The sequence below is a fragment of the Chiloscyllium plagiosum genome, chromosome 16 (assembly GCF_004010195.1).
Source record: "Chiloscyllium plagiosum isolate BGI_BamShark_2017 chromosome 16, ASM401019v2, whole genome shotgun sequence".
In the NCBI taxonomy this organism is placed as follows: domain Eukaryota; kingdom Metazoa; phylum Chordata; class Chondrichthyes; order Orectolobiformes; family Hemiscylliidae; genus Chiloscyllium; species Chiloscyllium plagiosum.
In genome coordinates, this window is record NC_057725.1 from 45,672,519 (window position 1) to 45,691,157 (window position 18,639).

Genomic DNA, 18,639 nt, shown 5'->3' on the forward strand with positions numbered 1-18,639 from the left:
GTACACCCCAGTCCAACGCCGGCATCTCCAAATCATTGATGAGCTAGTAAGCTTAAAAGTTAATGTCAGTGCTAAAGCTCTGTCCAGGTCCTCACACCAAAGTCTTAGCCATTAACATAGATTTGCAATTCAAAGACTAAAGCAAGTTGGGCACTCATTAAATCTGCAGGAGGTTGGAGAATTTGAGTGAATTGAAGCTATGGAAGGATCTAAAGACAAGGACTAAAACCTCAGCATTAATTTACTGGAAGATTCAGGTTAATGATGAGACGGGTTTAATATGGGGCAGACTATGAATAGGAATGTTTGGACAAATTGGAATTTGCACCAGAAAGCCACAGAAGTGTATTAGATAATGTTTAAATTGTACATTTTAGCTGTTTCTTTGTTGTGCAAACTTTTGTTGTCGACAAACTCTAAATGAAAACATAAAGTGCTGGAGATCACAGCATCCATGGAGAGAGAGTAAGCTACCTCTTCATCTAGACTTGAAATGTTAGCTTGCTGTCTCTCTATAGATGCTTACTAACCTACTGTGATCTCCAGCATTTTTTGTTTTCAGAACTGATTCCAGCAGCAGCAGTAATTTGCTCCTTCAACTCAAAATGAAAATGCCTCAAACCATACTTAAAAACCATCATCTTACTTTCTTCCGTCTCAAATCTATGCACACAGAAAATGGTATGAAGAAATCATTACTTCTTTCAATTCATTTGTGGGACACGGACATCCCTGGCTGGCCAGTATTTATTGCCTATCACTAGTGAAACTTGAAAGGGTCCAGAAAAGATTGACAAGGATGTTGTCAGGGTCGGAGGGTTTGAGCTACAGGGAGAAGCTGAATAGGCTGGGGCTGTTTTTCGAGCAACATCGGAGGGTGAGGGGTGACCTTCTAGATGTTTACAAAATTATGAGGGGCATGGATAGGATAAATAGGCAAAGTCGTTTCCCTGAGGTCGGGGAGTCCAGAACTAGAGGTCATAGGTTTAGGGTGAGAGGGGAAAGATATAAAAGAGACCTTTGGGGCAACTTTTTCAAACAGAGGGTAGTACGAATATGGAATGAGCTGCCAGAGGATGTGGTGGAGGCTGGTACAATTGCAACATTTAAGAGGCATTTGGATGGGTATATGAATAGGAGAGGTTTGGAGGGATATAGGCCGGGTGCTGGCAAATGGGACTAGTTTGGGTTGCGATATCTGGTTGGCATGGACAGTTTGGACTGAAGGGTCTGTTTCCATGCTGTACATCTCTATGACTCTATGATTATAACATTTATAAGATATGGATAGGAAGGTTTTAAAGTATATGGACCAAATGCCGAAAATGGGACTTTTTCAGTTTGGGAAACCTGGTTGGCATGGATGAGTTTGGCCAGAGAGCCCATTTCCATGGTGTATATGTCTCTAACTTCGTTTGATTCAAAATTAAATCAGCGGTTCTGGAGTTTTATACACAGAATAATAGACTAAATTGGCTGCATTGACTAAAATCTAATGAAACCATTGTGTTTGTGTGTTTATGTGTATCAATAATAAATGACTTAAGATTTACCTGTTCCAACATATGTCTGTCTGTATAGGTACAGCTTGTGTTATCTATTTTTCTATCATGCAAGTGACAACATTTGAAAATAATCTCACTAGCCATAAAGCACTATAGAAAATCTTAAGATTATGAATGCCCTGAGCTTCACAAAATCCCTTTCAGCTTGTTGATGTCTTGCCATGCCTGTAAAAGGTAGCGTGAGAAAGAAGCGCATATTGACGTATCCTTTCGTGTTTTCCCTTTAGGGAGTATTAGTGGAACATGGGAATTTATTGAACAATAATTTGTGTTTGATGACTTGAGAATTTAATGGACAATGTCTATTAGAAAGCTTAATGAGTTCATTCTGTGAAAGGTGTTTCATGTCCTAAATAACTCTTCTAATCAGGTAAATGCACAAAAGGGTGAACGGTGAGGGTGTTGAGAGTGGGACTGGGCTTTAGTGTGAATGTATTTTTAAGAAATCTTCTTATAAATAGGCTTCATTGTGCTCCTGTGTCTTACTTTGGCGAAAAGCCAGGAGTGATTTTGTACTGTAGCAAACTTAAAATTCCAAACATACTTTTCTCTGGTAAAGAGACAATTTTAGTTTATGTGGACAATTTTCAGGTACTACAAATGCTGGAAATCTGAAATTATAGAAAAGAGAAAATGCTGGAGAAACGCAGCTGGAGAAACGTAGCATCTATGGAAAGAGAAACAATTAAAATTTCAATTCCAGTATGACTCTTCATCAGAAATGAAGAAGTGCTTTCAGTTTTTGCCTCCTGTTCTGTGCTCTGAATTTTCCCTCAATTCCCAACCCCGTACCTGTCTAGTGTAAGTGGCTCCCCAACATTAAAGCAAATGAAGAAGAGAATTAGAAGAGTCCATACGGTGTGGAAACAGGCCTTTCGGTTCAACAAGTCTACACCAATGCTCTAAAGAGTAACACACCAAGACCAATTTCACTCCCTTATATATACCCGAACTAATGCACCTAACCTATACATCCCTGAACACTAGGGCAATTTAGCATGGCCAGTTCACCAAATCTGGACATCTTTGGATTGTGGGAGGAAACTGGAGCAAACCCGGACAGACACAAAGAGAATGTGCAAACTCCACACAATCTGCCACCCAAGGAACCTGGATCCTTGGTGATGTGAGCCACCATGCCACCCTTAAAATCTTGCTTCCCATTGGAGGCTCAAATCGCTCTGAGGTTTTTTGGCTCAGCTTATTCCCTATCAAAACAGCATAGTTAGAGTTTTTGAGCTACATCATTTCCAGTGAAGGGGGTAGTCTCATGCTGCAGAGAAGATTCTCCATTTTGCATTACTGGTGAGGGCAGCTGTTCCTCAGGCATGAGTAGCCAGTGCCAGGTCGGTGACATGAGCCATGCAGGAGGGCAGCAAGATAAATGGAACAGCAATAGTGTTATGGACTTGGGCAGACCACTCAAAACATTTTTAAGCAGGCAGCCCAGACTATAACTTTGCAATTTGTTTCAGTAATTGTACAGTGAAAATTACCTGGATTAATTAGGCAAGGTTGACTACCAGGTTTAAAACAGACAAAAAGATTTAATCACAGAATTAGACAATGAAACACGAACAAAATAAATAACCCCTACAGAACTCAGTCTATCCAAACTAGACTTAAGTAAGCTGTTCCGAATACACAAAACAGTCCCAATAAGCAAAACTTCTTAAAACAGTTAAAAATTGGGACAGAGAGACAGAGAGACCACACAGCTCACTGTTGAACTCCCAACCAGTTCTGGACTGAACTAAACTGCTCAGCTCGAGAGTGGACCACTCCCCTTTATTTATACAGGTCACCTCTAAAACATGACCACTTTGGCCTGAAGTCTCATCTGTTTATGTATAAATAAAAATGCCTCTCAATACCCTTTAGTTTCTGTACCAAACCAGACTGTTCAGAGCCTGGCCTGGTTTATTACCCCTCTGAAGAAAAAGAAATCAACGACATAGTATCCTTGAGCCAAGGAACAGCTTTTAGGAAAAAAAATAAGGATTAGCTTTGTGACAATAGTCTCAGAAATTCATTGTCAGGAGATCAGGAAGGTATTTCTGCAGCCGCTAATGAGACTCTAGGATGGTGCCTCACTGGATGTTACAGAGCAGTTGCAATACATATGTCTGCGGAAGGGTGATCAGTCAGAGGTCACGGTCTACATTGGTATCAGTGAGTTGGGTTGGCATGGAGATGGGAGCCTGAAAGCAGATTTCAGTATCTGAATCAGAGATTGAAAGGCAGAATCTCAGAAGCAATTGTCTCAGGATTAGTCCTGGTCTCAAGTGCTGGTGAATATGGTTCTGGGGTAAGGTAGGACCTGTACACGCCAGACAGTCAAAACCCGAACAGGACCAGGATAAATTACGCAGCAGGAAGATTTGCTAGTATTGTTGGGGAACACTTCCACTTGATTGGCAGGCTTTGGGAACTTAGGGCAAATTCAGAGCAGGAAATGAGAGGCAAAAAACAAAATAATTTCTTTAGTTCTAAAGAAAAGTCACTCCCTGCAGACACTATCAGACTTATTGAGTTTCTCCAGCACTTTTTTTTATATTCACAGCACTTCACGTTTTTTTTAAAAACAAAAATTGAGTGGGGGTGATAGTGAAGATCATGGCTGCCGACTATTTTCTATTCACATCTGGGACCTGGACATTGCTGGCTGTCCTACATTTATTGCCTGTCCCTGGCTGCTCTTGAATTGAGTGGCTTGCTAGGCCATTTTAGAGTGCAGTTGAGAGTCAACCACATTGCTGTGAGCCTGGAGTCACATGTAGGCCAGACCAGGTAGGGATGGCAGATTTCCTTCCCTGAAAGACACTAGTGAGCCAAATGAATTTTTCTGACAATCAGCAATGGTTTCATGGTCACCAGCAGATTATTAATCCCAATTTTTTTTGCTGAATTTAAATAACACCATCTGCCATGGCTGGCTTTGAATTTTAGCTGAGTATTTGGATTAATGGTCCACTGATAATACCACTAGGCCATCACCTCCCCAGTGATATCAATGGGCCCAGCAGCACGGACTAGAGTGGACCCAGCGTGGAGGTGTGGTGGGATCAGAGATGAGTTTGGGTTCCTGGTGATTGAGATGACTCTAGTGCTGACTCATGGCTGCTGCTGTGGAGGTTTGCTCGGGTTCCCAGCTGCATCTGTTTCTCTGGATACGGTGGTGGAGGTGAGATGTAATGGAAGCGAAAGACCTTGAAGTACAGGTATACAGATCTCTGAAAGTGACAGAATGGGTAGATGTGGTGTTAAAAGAAGGTATATGGGATGCTTCCCTATAATGGGGCAAGTTATTGAATGCAAAAACAATGATGTAATGCTCAGACTAAACAAGAGACTGGATAGAGCACAGCTGGAGATGTCTGTATAGTTCTGGTCACCACATTACAGAAAGGATATAATTGCTCTCGAGAGAGAGAGCGAGAACAAAAAAGATTTACAAGAGTGTTGCCGGGGCTTGAAAATTGCAGGCATGAAGAATGATTGGATAGGCTAGGGTTGTTTTTCTTAAAACAGACAAGGTTGACGGGTGAATTAACTGAGGTGTACAAAATAATGAGGGGTTTAGATGAACTCAACAGGGAAGATCTGTTTCCGAGTGGAGAGGTCACAGATTTAAGGTGGAAAGATTAGAGGGGACATGAGGAAAAGCTTTCATTCAAGGCATGGAGCATACCTGGAATTTGCTGACCAGTCTGGAATTAAGGCAGAAATCCTCAGCACATTTACAAGGAACCTGGAACAGCACCTGAACACTAACCTATAAAAGGTGAGTGGGCAGTTAGTTTATTCAGCTGGCACTGACAATTGGTTGAATGGCCTCCGTGTTGTAACCTTTCTGTGGTCCTATTTTGGATAGGATGTTCAGATTAAAAACGCAATCTCCTTCCATCGAGTAAGTTTTCAGTTAAGCGTATAGTCTCAGGTGATTCAGATTTTTGTTTCATATTTGCTCAGCACACAAATGGACTCATGCTGCATTTCTATGGAAAACTCCCTCAAGACAGACTACCAGCTAAAGCTTACAAAGTACCAAGCACCTATAAAAGAGCAACATACATCATTGGAATTGTTCAGAGTAAATGAAGAATACAAAATCACATAATTAAAAGGATAACTTGAATGTGCTGAGTTTCTGGGAGAGCTAGCAGCACTAATCTACGAAAACAAATCTTAACAATGTCAGCTCCATTAACCCCAGAAGTCTATGTCACCCATTTCAACGCAATCTTTCTCCTGCATCTAAGTCAAAAGGACAGAATGTCTGAAAATCCAACACCTTCAGTACAGCAGTGGTCTCAATTTGCGCACATTCTGGCTTTGGGTTTGAACACAGAACCTCTATATTCTGGTGTTTTAAGTATGAAAGTTTGTTTTTGAATTATGTGCAATGCCAACAGTTCAGGTAATGCCCATTTGAAAGCACAGCATGTCAGAACTTAAGGCCTTTGTTTTACAGTCAGGAGCAAAGTGGCAGAATGCACCACTGATTCTGCTGGAACATTTGTCACTACCCAATTCAGGGGCTACAGCATGACCTACGCACAGCAAGGCCCTGAAGCAAAGTATATTCTGATGATCTAATGAACTGGAGACAACCCCCTTTTAAGATCAGTCTTCAGCTGAAAGGCAGCTGAGTACCTAGAGGGGAAAACCAGCAATACTTGGAAATGAATATACTTGAGCTCACATATTGAGTTACACAAGATGAGTCAGAACAGTATGCATCATTCACAAATTTTACTGCTTTTCTTCTAAGTCTTAAAAGCATTTAAACACTTGTAAAAACATTGGCATAATTTAATAAGTTTTTCAAAACATTTAACAGCTTTAAAAATGTCAAAGTAAATGTGAGAGAATGCAGATTTCAAAAAGATGAACTAAGAAACATTGTTTTTGAAAGCCTCTTCTTTAACTTGCCTACTGAAAATGAGATGGCAACATTGAAGACCCCCTGAAAGAAACAGGTTATCAACTTTCATGAATAAGACTTCAATGATGTAGAACCTCACATTTTTGTCCACTATATTCCATCAGTGATTCTGCTCATTTACTTCACCTATCGCATTGCAGAGTCCTTAAATCCTCCTCACAGCTTACTAGTCAATTATCTTTGTATCACCTACAAATTTGACCACGAAAGGAAAATGGTCCCTTTAGCCAAACATTACTTGATTGGAACTAGCTGATGTCCCATGTGATACCTCATTAATTCTGGATTGCCAATGAGAAAATTACACATTTATTCTCAACTACCCTATTGAGCGGATTGTTCCTGTTTCACTCTTGACCTTGGATCCCTGTTGATACTTGTTCTCTCCCTCTCTCACCAATTAAAATTCAAAGAGAGCTGGCAGCCAGTAACTGATTCACCTGCTGACCAACTGACTGTTTTTCTACATTGTGTGGAGGAGCTGGTGTTGGACTGGGGTGGACAAAGTTAAAAATCACACATACCAGGTTATAGTTCAAACGGTTTATTTGGAAGCACTTGCTTTCGGAGCACTGCTCCTTTATTAGTAACCTTTGGAAGAGGATCATAAGACAGAATTTATAGCTAAAGAACTTTTGCTGTAAATTCTGTGTCTTATAATCCTCTTCCAACGCAACCTGATGAAGGAACAGTGCTCCGAAAGCTAGCGCTTCCAAATAAACCTGTTGGACTATAACCTGGTGTGGTGTGATTTTGTAACTTTTTTTACATTGTTGTGACTACACTAGAATTTCTATAACTCAATCAACATTTCTCCCAGAGAAAGTGCACCAAAAGAGATCATTTGGTCATGGTTTTATGGAAAATATTGCTGCTCGTGTTTTCCAATGTGATGATAGTCACTTCAACAGTAATTCATTGACTTAAAATAATTTGAGAGATCTTTGTGTACATGATAATCTAATATATAATAAATGTTTATCTTTCTTTCATTTGGCCAATTTCAGAGAAAATCAGCGAGGAGAAAATAAGTAGGGAAAATCCCAGATTGCCCAGATAATTAAAAGCCAATTGAAAATTACTTCAATTGGTGATTCATCGTTTGTGAATAAGTAGACATGCAATCACTCCAGTGCATTAGGAAAACAGCCTTAGAGTGGTTGGAACTGCTATCTCAATTGGCAGTGCTATTTTTAGCAACTGCATAACTCCTGGTTCTAATGGGGCCTAAAATTCCTGTCTGGGATATGTGCTGAGTTCATTGATCTCAGCTGAGAAGACAATTGATATACTAAATTGATTGTAGTAGGAGAAAGTCAATCCCAAGGCCCCTCTGCTGGAACATAACTTCAACTACTGAAATGAAGACTTGATCAGGCTCAGCTCTAGCAATCTCCTTGATGAACTAACCTGACAGCTCTGATGTTTGGGTTCACAGAATAACAAAACATCCAAGACCCATGAAACAGACCTCAGCAAAGCCATGCATTTAACAGAAAAGAATTTTAAACATCCTTTTGAAGGGTGATCTTCCTGCATAGACTCTGACAGTTAATTTCTTCCTGCTTTGCTGGAAAGAGGCATGGAATAATGAAAATGACTTGCAACTTCTGATTCTTGGATACTTCTCAGGTGATGGTTTTATAGATAGAGTGAGGAGAGAACTGAACCCCTTGTACCATTTATGTTATTGCACAACATCAATGTACCTTTTGTTTGAGAAAGGAAGATAATTGTGTTTCTTACCCCCTGTGCACTTGTGGTAAATTTAAAGAACAGCAACAAGCTTTTGTGGATTTATGAAGATTATTTACTCATGTCCAGTTCAGAAGTTTAAGCACCATGTCCAAACATAACCACATTCAAAAGAATGTTGCACTTCTACAAGTAATCCATAAGACATAGGAGAAGTTAGGCCCTTCAGCCTATCTCGTCTGCTCTGCCATCCTTTGAGGTAATAATAAAATCCTGCAGTGTGGAAACAGGCCATTTGGCCCAACACATACACACCAACCCTCCAAACAGAATCCCAGCCAAACCCATTCCCCTACCCTATTACTTTACATTTCCCCTGACTAATGCACCTAACCTACACATCCCTGAACACTGTGGGTAATTTAGCATAGCCAGTTCACCTAATCTGCACATCTTTAGACTGTGGGAGGAAACCGGAGCACCCAGAGGAAACCCACACAGACACGGGAAGATTGTGCAAAGTCCACACAGATAAGTTACCTGAGGCTGGAATCTAACGCAAGTCCATGAACTACTGAGCCATCCTAACCCTATTAGATTCTTAACCGTGGTATTCAATGATTGATTATATCATCAGCAGGAGAGAAGTATGCAAATATCTCTGAGCTCTGAATTATTGTTTGCCCAATTTTCTTTCTCATTGTATATTGTATTCCAAGATGATGAGGGAAAAAGGCAGAGACAGAGAGTTGCAACTTTATTTTATTCACTCATTGGATGTGGGAATTGTTGGCTGGCCTAGTATTTATTGTCCATCCCTAGTTTCCCTTGAGAAGGTGGCTGTGAGCTGACTTCTTGAGCAGCTGCTGTCCATTTGGTATAGGTACACCCACAATGCCATTAGGGAGGGTGTTCCAGGATTCTAACCCAATAGTAATATATTTCCAAGTCAGGATGGTGAGTGGCTTGGACGGGAAATTGCACGCGGTGGTGCTTCCATGTATTAGGTGTCCCTGTCCTTCTAGATGGCAGTGGTCCTGGTTTGGAAGATGGATTTTGTCCTGGACTCTGCTCTGTAAGGATACTGGGTGGATTCCTACAGGGCATCTTGTAGATAGTAGGCACTGCTGTTACTGAGTTTCATTAGTGGTGTGGGTACTTGTCGATATGGTGCCAATTAAGTAGAATGCTTTGCTCCAGAGAGTGTCAAGGTTTTTGAGCACTGTTGGAGCTGCACCCATCCAGGCAGGTAGACAGTGTTCCACATCCCACTCCTAAAATGCACTAGATGTGGACAGGTTTTGGAGAACCAATAAGTGAGTTACCCACTGCAGCATTCCCAGCTTCTAACCTACTCATGCAGCCACTGTATTTAAATGGCTACTCCAGTTCAGGTTCTGGTCAATTGTAATCCCCAGGATGTTGATAGTGGAGGGTTCAGTGATGGTAACATCTTTGTCCAGGGGAAATGGTTAGATTGCTTGTCACTTGTGTGGTGTGCATATTACTTGTAACTTGTCAGCACAAGCCTGGACATTGACTAGGTCTTGCTCTATTTGGGCATGGACAGCTTCAATATCTAAGAAGTCACAAATGGCGCTTAACGTTGTACCATGATGATTCTGACCATGTGATGGAGAGAAATTAGTGATTGGCCCAATCTTTAGCTGCTTCATCAAAGACACTATCCTGAGGAACTCCTGCAAAAATCTCCTGACGTGGAGATGACTGAACTCCACCAGCCACAACCTTCTCCTATTGTATCAGGATGACTCCAACCAGCAGAGTTTTGCCTGGATTCCCATTGGCTCCAATTTTGCTTTTTGATGCCACATTGTTGTTGCAAATTAATTTTTCCTTCTTGCTTCTCTGCTTGTAATACACTGCTGCTGTAATACACATCAATGTATTTTCCTGAATGTAGCTCTATTACCTTTCAAACTGGCTAATTATCAGATGGATCTTTTATCTCTCAATATTAGAACAATCAAACCATGTACAAATTACTCAGGAGATGCAAATTTCTTTGACACCGGCTCAGTTGCCCGGTTTCAATTAATTTAGATAATAATGGTAGTTTCAGAGAAAATGAATTGATTTATTCAATGTGGATCTCATGAAGCTTGCCTCAATCTGTGGCCAGGTAACAGCTGCAGCCATTTTGGATCCATTTTCCTTTTGTTTTAAAAATCATTTTAGTCCATGAAAGTTCTCAGATATAATTAACTATCCGATGATAGAAGCAAAACTTTCAACCATTTACACCGACTACTATAGCAACAATCTCCACAAAATTAAGACCATCACCATCTAAACAATTTCCAAAAAAATAGTTCTGTCACTAAGTCATTTTGTTTCAGAGATATAATTACATTTTGTTGCATCTCCTGCTAATGTACTTGAACATAATGTCAATGTCATTGACCTGATTGTTATGGACCTACACTGTACTGGAACTAAAATTTGGAACCGGGCAACTGCCTCACATTTAGCATAGCCTTGAAGAGTGAAAGGAGCAGTTACCGAGGGAAGATATTTAATTAGGGAAAAGGAAATTATGATACTATCAGACAGGAGTTGGGAAGTACAGACTGGGAACAATTGTTCCAAAGGGCACAGCAGACATGTGGAGACTATTTAAGGAGCAGTTGTTGCGAGTGATGCACAAATTTGTTCCTCTGAGACAGGTAAGAATGGGTAAGATTAAGGAACCTTGGATGACGAGAACAGAGGAACTTCTTGTCAAAAGGAAGAGGGCAGCTTACGTAAGGTGGAGGAAGCAAGGATCTAGCACAGCTTTAGAGGATTACAGGCTTGCTAGAAAAGAGAACAGAAATGGACTGAGGAGAGCCAGGAAGGGGCACGAGAAAGGCTTGGCAAGAAGGATTAGGGAGAACCCAAAGGCATTTTACTCATACGTGAGGAGTAAGAGAATGATCTGGGAGAAGGTAGGACCGATCAAGGATAGTGGAGAGAACTTGTGCATGCAGTCTGAACAGATAGGGGAAGCCCTAAATGAGTTTTTTTGCTTTGATTTTCACCAAGGAAAGGGAACCTGTTGTAAATGAAAACTTAGCGGAGCTGGGATACAGTCTTGTCCAGATCAAGATTGATGAATTTTATGTGCTAGAAATTTTGAAAAACATTAAGATTGATAAGTCTCCAGGGCCAGAGCAGATTTATCCTAGGCTGCTCCGGGAAGCGAGAAAGGAGGTTCTAAGCCACATGCGAGGATATTTACCTCCTCACCCTCCACAGGATTCGTACCGGAGGATTGGAAGGAGGTGAATGTTGTTCCTCTTTTCAAGAAGGGTAATAGGGAAATCCCTGGCAATTACAGACCAGTCAGTCTTAGGTCTGTGGTCAGCAAAGTTTTGGAAAGAATTCTGAGGGATAGGATTTATGACTATTTGGCAAAGCATAGTGTGATTAAAGGCAGTCAGCATGGCTTTGTGAGGGGCAGGTCATGCCTCACAAATCTTATTGAGTTCTTTGAGGAAGTGTCAAGACAGGTCGATGATGGTCAAGCAGTGGATGTGGTGTATATGGACTTCAGCTAGGCATTTGATAGGGTTCCCCATGGTAGGCTCATTCATAAAGTCAGGAAGTATGGGATACAGGGAGATTTGGCTATCTGGATTCAGAATTAGCTGACTGACAAAACGCAGAGAGTGGTTGTAGATGGAAATTATTCTACCTGGAGGACAGTATTGAGTGGGGTCCCACAGGGCTCTGTTCTTGGACCTCTGCTCTTTTTATAGTTTTTATAAATGACTTGGATGAGGAGGTTAAGGGGTGGGTTAGTAAATTTGCAGATGACACAAAGGTTGGAGGTACCGTCGATAGTATCGAGGGCTACTGCAGGCTGCAGCGTGACATAGACAGGATGCAAAGCTGGGCTGAGAAATGACAGATTGGGTTCAACCTGGAAAAATGCAAAGTGATGCATTTTAGAAGGTTGAACTCGATGGTGAAGATAGGATTAAAGACAGGATTCTTGGCAGTGTGGAGGAACAGAGGGATCTGGGTGTGCAAGTACATTGATCCCTCAAAGTTGCCACCCAAGTGGATAGGGTAGTTAAGAAAGCAATGGTGTTTTGGCTTTCATTAACAAGAGAATCAGGTTTAAGAGCCGCGAAGTTTTGCTACAGCTCTACAAGTCCCTGGTGAGGCCACACTTGGAATATTGTGTCCAGTTCTGGTCGCCCTACTATAGGAAAGATACAGAGGCTTTGGAGAGGGTGCAAAGAAGGTTTATCAGGATGCTGCCTGGACTGGAGGGTTTGCCTTATGAAGAAAGGTTGAATATGCTTAGACTTTTCTCTCTGGAGAGGAGGAGGAAGAGAGGAGACCTGATCGAGGTGTACAAAATAATGAGAGGAATAGATAGAGTCAATAGCCCAGACTTTTCCCCAGGGCAGGATTGACTAGTATGAGAAGTCATAGTTTGAAAATGTTAAGAGGAAGGTGTAAAGGAGATGTCAGAGGTAGGTTCTTTACGCAGAGAGTTGTGAATGCATGGAATGCGCTGCCAGCTGTGGTAGTGGAAGCAGAGTCATTGTGGACATTTAAGTGACAGCTGGACATGCACATGGATAGCATTGCGTTGAGGGGTGTGTAGGTTAAGTTACTATACTTTACATTAGGATTAAATCTCGGCACAACATCATGGGTCAAAGGGCTTGCTCTGTGCTGTACTTTTCTATGTTATATGTTCTATGAGTATTGTATCCATCTTTGCTGCCTATCCTTAGCCCCTCTGCTCTGCTCTTAGCCTGGGCTGCTCTTGCCTCTCACACTATCATGGAGAATCTTTACTTTTTGGTTCATGTTATATATTGTCTCTGGATCTGATTGGAATCAGATCACAAAGTGTGCTTTCTGATTTAACAGTATTGTTTTTCAAAAGTAGGCCTTGAATGTGCAGTGGGTGTTCCTCGTGCAATAGTTATGGAGTCATAGAGATGTACAGCACAGAAACTGACTCTTCGGTCCAATTTGTCTGTGCCGGCCAGTTATCCTAAATTAATCTAGTACTATTTGCCAGCATTTGACCCATACCACTCTGAAGCTTTCCTATTCATATACCCATTCAGGTGATCCTTAAATATTGTAATTGTATCAGCCTCCACCACTTCCTCTGGCAACTTATTCCATAGATTGCATCACAAAACATAACTTTGCTTCTTTGAGAATAGAAAGCTCAGGAACTCACACAATGAGATCTTAACATTTTGCGGGTCATTTGAAACTTGATAACCACAGTATCCTGTTAGAGATCCAAAAAGCACTCCAGACATCAAAGACATTACACTCCCTTTCCAAGTATGTCAATCATGACTGATAAGTTTCTCAACCCCATTCGCCCATTTTCTCTCTGTAACCCTTGCCCCCCTTGACAATCAAGAACCTATCTATCTCAGTCTTAAATACACTCAATGACTGGCCTCCACAACCTTCTGTGGCAAGAAATTCCATAAATTCACCACTCTCTGGCTGAAGAAGTTTCTCCTTATCTCCATTCTAAAAGTCTTCCTTTTATTCTAAGGAGTCCAAGTCTCTCCTACCAACAGAAACATTTTCCCAACATCCACTCTGTCCAGGCTATTCATTATTCTGAAAATTTCAATTAGATCCCCTATCATCCTTCTAAACTCCATCGAGTATAGACCCAGAATCCTCAAACTTTCCTCAGATGAAGCTTTTCATTCCAGGAACCATTTTCGTGGATCTCTCTAAACATGTTTTGGGGCCAGTGCATCTGAGATCTGGGGTCCAAAACTGCACACAATACTCCAGATGTGGTCTGACCAGAGCGCTATAGAGCCTCAGAAGTACATTCCTGCTTTTATTTTCAGGTCCTCTCAAAATAAATGCCATCATTTATTGCATTTGCCTTCCTAACTACTGACTCAACCCGCAGGTTTACCTTGAGAGAATCCTAGACTAGTCCCAAGTCTCTTTGCACTTCAACCTTCTGAATTTTCTCCCCATTTAGAAAATAGCCAATGCTTCTATTCTTCCAACCAAAGTGCATGACCTCACACTTTCCCACGTTGTACTCGATCTGCCACTTCTTTGCCCACTGTCCTAATCTGTCCAAATCCTTCTGCAGCCCCCCTGCTTCCTCAATGCCACCTGTCCCTTTACCTATCTTTGTATCATCTGCATACTTAGCCAAAATGCCCTCAGTTCCTTCATCTGGATCATTAACGTATGAAGGGAAAAGTTGTGGTCCCAACACTGAGCCTTGCGGAACACCACTTGTCATCCTGAGAAGGACTCTTTTATCTCCACTCTTTGCTTTCTGCCAGACAGCCAAGCTCCTATCCATGCTGGCACCTTGCCTCTAACACCATGCCTCTAATCAAAAGCATAGTTCATAGATCATCGTTTTCCTTTGACAAGGCAAACACATCATTGTGGATGCAAAGCCATATTTTAATTCTAAATGGGTGCTTAGAAGGTTTTAAGTAGTTGAAATTATATATATGACCATTTTTGGATTTTATCAAAGAAATGGTGACGTTCAGCAGGCTGTGAAGTTTGTCATTTGTATGTTTCTTTTCCATCAGGAGGTCAAGTTTTTTTTTTCCACAGTTGGACTTGGAATAGCAATCAGACTGCGAAGCGTTCGAGTCTCAGCAGTCTCAAAGTTTACAATGGCAAGGGTGTTATTGCTTTGAACATGACCATGGATTATAATCCCTCATCATCTATGGAAATATTAAACTTGCAATAACAACATTTTTTTAAAGAGAGGAGATATGACAAAAGAGATATGATGTATATTCAATGGCTGTCTGGAGAGGGTCCCTGGGATGTCACACCTAATGGTGTCAAACAAGTTTCAAGGTTTCAATGGTCAAAGAAAAGACACCAGTCTATAATAGACATGCTTGCATCTTTTTATTTCAAGAATACACAGAAACAAGGGTTAAAAGTATTGCGACCCTAATCTGTGTGTACTAGTGAGCTACAGTGCTGGCCAGGGTTTGACTGCTAGTTTACTATGAAAATCTCAAACAAGAAACCACCCGTTAGTCACCTTTGCGTTGCAGGTAAATGACTTACTTATTCATAATGTTGGAAACCAGTTAATAATCTAGTTCAAAAGGAAACAGGATGAAAGAATTTCAGCTAACTTGCATAGTCAAGAAGCTCAACAAACTGATCAATGTTCAGCATTTTCAAAGACTGGTGTGTATCTTTAATATGTAATCTATTTTTCTGGACTCACTTTTATTCCTTGTCTTTCTCTAAATGTTATATTATTATTTCTTTGCCTGTGTAGTAACAAGTAAACCTGTTCATTTGTTAACTCAAGAAAGCCTGGTTAATTGGTTCTTCTAAAACATAAACTCAAGAGACTTACAAAATTGACAAGCGTAGATAGGTGGTACAGTGGTTAGCACTGCTGCCTCACAGTGCGAGAGACCCGTGTTCAATTCCTGCCTCAGGCAATTGACTGTGTGGAGTTTGCACATTCTCCCCGTGTCTGCGTGGGTTTCCTCCGGGTACTCCGGTTTCCTCCCACAGTCCACAAATCTGCAGGTTAGGTGAATTGGCCATGCTAAATTGCCCTTAGTGTTAGGTGAAGGGGTAAATGTAGTGACACGGGTGGGTTGCGCTTCGGCGGGTCAGTGTGGACTTGTTGGGCCAAAGGGCCTGTATCCACACTGTAAGTAACCTAATCTAATCATAGGGTGGATAGTCAGAGGCACTTTCCTCGTGTGGAAACATCAACTACAAGAAGGTACAGGTTCAAGGTGAGAGGGGGGAAGTTTAGGGGACAAGTGAGGGGAAGATCTTTCACACAGAAAGTGGTGGGTCTGGAACACACTGCCTGTGGAAGTGGTGGAAGAAGGCACATTAGCAATGTTTAAGGTGTATCTTGATAGACAATTGAACGGGAGGTGAACAAAGGGACAGATACTGCACATGGGCAATAAGTAGCAGGTCTAGGTAAGGAGTAGGAATTGGCACAGGCTTGGTGTACTGTATTGTATTGTATTTAATCTGGCAGAAAGATATCAACAATGGGAGGGGATCCTTTTTAATTGATCTGTAGCTACCAGTCAGGAGGTCAGGTCAATAAAGAAGGGAAGACAGTTCGTCCCTCCACACCAATTTGGGATATCCTGTCTAAATGGTAACAAATTGCCCGCACCTAGGAATAGGTCCTAACACTTATTCTGTACTTGGTATTCCAAATTGATGTTCTTTTCTACTATCTTTGTTTTTATGTAGATGGATTGGTTTCTTTCTGGTTCTTGAGATAATAAAGCACACTATCAGCTGATGGTTTCAGTCACATGGTCAACTACTCACAATATCAGAAGTCTGTAAGAAATAGGAACAGGGGCAAGCTGTTCAGTCCCTCAAGTCTGCTTCGTCATTCAGTCGGATCATGGTTGATCCAATATCCGTCTGCATTTTCTCCATAACCTTTGATTTCATCGACTGATCAAGAGTCCATTTATCTCAGTCTTAAATGTATGCAAAGTTCTCTATTGCAAGGAATTCCAAAGACACTTGCCGTTCAGAAAAAAGTCCTCCTCATTTCATTCTGAAATTAGTGCCACTTAATTCTGACATTATACCCTCTAGTCCTAGATACTCCCATAAGGGGAAATATCCTCTCCTGACTACCCTGCCAAGTCCCTTATGTTTCAATAGATCACCTCTCATTCCTCTAAACTCCAGTGAGTAAAGTTATAACCTGTTTAGCCCTTGCTCATAAGACAATCCTTCCATAACAGGGATTAACCAAGTGAACCTTCTCTGAACTGCCTCTAATGACATGATATCTTTCCTTAAGTAAGGGGACAAACACTGTTCACAGTACTCCAGATGTGGTCTCACCTACAATGTCAATTCACAATGTTTCAAAGCAGTAGATTCTGTTATATGATGGAGAATGATGTTGTGGTAGAGGGGACAGGGGTGGTTAGTGTTGGAACGGTGTCCGGTACACACCTTCCTGCTTAAGATAAGGGCTTCTGAACTTTCTTTTGTGATATTTCAAACTGGAGACATGTAGTTTGAGAGTCCATTGATTTTGATTTTGGATTGCATGAACAATAGGAATTGTATATTCTAGAGATGGGTTCTGACACTTCACATCAGCTCTGATGAAGAGTCATTTAAACTCAAAAAGTTAACTTGCTCTCTCTCCATGGATGCTGCCTTACCCACTGTGATTGAGTAGCCAGCATTTGTTGCTTTCTGTCTGAGTATGTCTATTCAAGGGAGGGACTCCCACCAAAAACCATTCAATTCGGAACTCTCCAGAGACTTAGCTACTTCTGAGTTTATGCTTACATTGTAAACACTTGACTCTTGGCAGCCATATTCCACCCCCCCCCCCCCCCAGTTAGTATCCAATATGTTAAGTAAATGATAATTCCAGAAAATTATGTGCTAAATATAGTCTGTATTCAGAAGTATGAATAAAGACATGCCTTCACTGGGCATGCCACTACCAAAGGTTTGACTATCTAATCTCCCTATCTGTTAAGATCCACAACACAAAAATGTATCAATTAGAACACAAAAAAATTAAGCTCAGTTATTAAAAGGAAAGGAAAAAACCATGGGTGCTGAAAATCTGAAATAAAAGCAAAAAATGAAGGAATTACTAAGCAAGTCAGTTAAAATCTGTGGAGAGAAACAAAGTTTACCAGATTAATACTTGGGATCAGCATATTGTTTTTAGGTTAGATTAGATTAAATTCCCTACAGTGTGGAAATAGGCCATTCGGCCCAACCAGTCCACACCAACCCTCCGAAGAGTAACCCACCCAGAACCATTTCCCTCTGACTAATGCACCTAGCACTATGGGCAATTTAGCATACCCAATTCACCTGGCCCGCACCTCTTTGGATTGTAGGAAGAAACCAGAGCACTCGGAGGAAACCCACGCAGACACGGGGAGAACGTGCAAACTCCACACAGACAGTCGGCCGAGGCTGGAATTGAACCTGGGCCCCTGGTGCTGTGAGGCAGCGGTGCTAACCACTGAGCCACCGTGTTTTATGAAGAAAATCTGAACAGGCTCGCCTGCATCGGTTGGAGGTTAGAAGAGTAAGAGGCAACTTAATTGAAACATATAGATACTGTGACTTGGAGGTGGCGGTGTTGGATTGGGGTGGACAAAGTTAAAAATCACACAACACCAGGTTATAGTCCAACGGGTTTATTTGGAAGCACTAGCTTTTGGAGCACTGCTCCTTCATCAGGTGGTTGAAGGAGTGGCGCTCTGAAAGGTAGTGCTTCCAAATAAACCTGATACTGAGTGGTCTTAACAGGGTAGATGTTTTCTCTTATAAGAGAATCAACAACAATAGGGATCCATATTTAAAAATTAGGTATCGCCAATTTAAAATTGAAATAAGGCAAATTATTTCTGAGGGTCATGAGTCTTTGGA

The 18,639-nt window shown here is 41.3% G+C and overlaps 1 protein-coding gene and 1 long non-coding RNA gene across 5 annotated transcripts in view; one reads left to right on the plus strand and one right to left on the minus strand.

Annotated features, from left to right (window-relative positions):
- The window catches only part of lsp1a (lymphocyte specific protein 1 a), a 325,234-nt gene that overhangs the window by 111,941 nt on the left and 194,654 nt on the right, over positions 1–18,639 (plus strand). The gene's annotated exons all lie outside the window — the stretch shown is intronic.
- On the minus strand, positions 4,640–6,680 carry LOC122557857. Its single transcript, XR_006313963.1, has 2 exons — positions 6,593–6,680; positions 4,640–4,798 (listed from the first exon to the last, which is right to left on the minus strand). It is a non-coding gene; the product is annotated as an uncharacterized LOC122557857 (long non-coding RNA).